We start from the raw sequence: 2,500 nt of genomic DNA on the forward strand, positions 1-2,500 counted from the left end.
CAGCAGCTATTTTCTTCTTCATACTTCTAGTCGTCACACAACTAGGAAACAGATGCGGGTAGTCCTTCTCAAGCTCAGTCGTAGGACTATACTTCAATTGTTTCTTCGTTACATTAGGACAAGGCACAAACAGCGCTCCACCAACCTTATTACCCAGAAGGACTTCTATCCCTTCGACAACCAAGGAATCCTTTACCGCAAGTCAAAATTACCTGTCACCAACGCGCATGACAGTTTCAAACGGCAAATTGAGGAAACTTCTTCACCTCCTATTGCCTTCAAAATAATAGTCTCCTGCAAGAGACTGTTCCACCAACCGGTGTACTTTTCGTACCGCCATACTATGGTTACAACATGTGCCGCGCAATAGCTTGACCAGTGTTTGCTCACTCCCGTCTATTGGTGCTAACATACCTCCATAAATATATCAGTTTAAAGGCATCCACGCTGTTTGGGTTTGTCTTGTTCGTCGTGTAAAAGTTGGCCGGTTTATTTTCTACTGAGAGTGGAAAATTCCCACTTACTTTTTTGGGAATGAATCCCTATTCAATTACTCCTTATTATGACAATTATACTTTGCCTTATGGGATATATGCTTTGATGATAGAAAATAACCGAAGAAAAACATTTAATGAATATACTATATAAATGCATAAGAAAATAATAAACGACATATGTAAAGCAGGATTTTATGCAATAGCGAACAGTGATAAATTACGTTGCTGTGTGTTTTATTTTTTTTCTTTAATACTCCATCACGACAATTGAATTGGAAAATCCTCTGGATTTTCACGAAAGGATAACCCCATCTCTGTGTTTATACAGAGACAAAAGGCAAAGGAAAACAAACTATCCTCTAAGAAAATCAATTGTAATCTTTTATAAATGTATGAAAAGGAGCAATTAGACAATTATATTGATTGGCCCGTTTTGTGGCTAGATCGCAAAGAACTAGCACAATGTATTACTTGTGCTTTTTGTGGACAAATCTCTAAAAACTTTCAAATTAGAGATAATATTTTCTCACAATATAACAAATACACTCCAACATATTGTCCCAATAATTTTCGAGATACGATTTTTGCGAATATAACTATCAGTGTTAGTAACATTTAAAGTCTTTTGACAACCGATGGAGTCTTATGATATTCGTAATATTTCTAATACAAAGATTAAACGAGCATAATATCTTAAAAAAATCATCATGTACAATACCAATCTTATGAACAAAGAGTGTCTTCATTTGTTGTAACTCTAAATGGCTCAGCGGTAAACTTGATATATTAATTGAAGATTTTGCTCGTGCAGGTTTTTATCATAGCAAAGATGGAGGTGATTCTGTGTATTGTCATGAATGTTTAGGTGTATTAAGAAATTGCCAGTTAAGCGACGATCCAGGGCAAGAACATAAGATACTATACAAATTATTCTTTAGTACAATGGCGTATGCATACAAAAAAAAAAAAAAATAGTAATAATCAAGTTGTACTTCAAACATTCAAAGAACCCTCCAATGATCAATAAGATATTGTCATTGAAGATATGAACTACATGAAGTTTGAACCATAAAACATTGAAATTAGTGACATTTGATATTTATTGAAACAAAAATTTGATGAACACCGGCATACCTTTTTTGAATTTTAAAACATCTTTTTTCTGCTCCTTTAACTATAATTTCAATAATCAAAACTTGTTTGTTGATATTTGGTTCACGAAAATAGTATATATGAGTATCCCTCATATTTTCTATACCAGCAAAAATTTGTCTTCAAGAAAAAATATGTGCAGATAAACGGGAGATAAATATAGACAATATTATATCTCTAAATGATATATATCTTTTTATGTACTGTGCTAAAAATTATAAAACTGTAGCATTTTTATCGTGTAATCTTATAGTGATATTTGATTTATGTTTTTTGAGTATTTCACAAATAACAAAGAAGTAAAAAAGGATTCCATATTGATGTATGTCAATAATGCAATATTGCTATCAATAATATCATTAGACCCCATCTAATTTAAAAGTTCTCTGGTTTAGGGGAAAAATATTCACTATTGTAACGTTGTGGCGTTATTGTTTTCTTTTTATTAATTGGATGAGTAAAAGTGGATAAATTTATACTAAAATTTAGACTTATAATAAAAAATTGTATAATAAGTGCATTACTATATTTTTGGTAAAATGAATTCTCGCTTGTATAAATAAAATTAATTTCCTGACCTATCGGTTTGATACCCAAATAAGGTTCATTTAACAAAAAGGGCAAATTAGTTATTGTTGTTATGTTAGACTCAGGTTCTTTTGACAGAAAGGGTAAATTAGTTATTCATGTCATTTTAGACTTTATTTTTTTTAAAAGAAGATTCTTTTGACAAAAAGGCTAAATTAGTTATTGTTGTCATTGTAGACTCAAGTTGTTTTGAAAAAAAAAATGTAAGTTAGTTTATTGTTGTCCTTTTAGACTTTTTCAAAAGAAAGATCTTTCGACAAAAA

Source organism: Palaemon carinicauda, chromosome 39 (assembly GCF_036898095.1).
Source record: "Palaemon carinicauda isolate YSFRI2023 chromosome 39, ASM3689809v2, whole genome shotgun sequence".
NCBI classification, from domain to species: domain Eukaryota; kingdom Metazoa; phylum Arthropoda; class Malacostraca; order Decapoda; family Palaemonidae; genus Palaemon; species Palaemon carinicauda.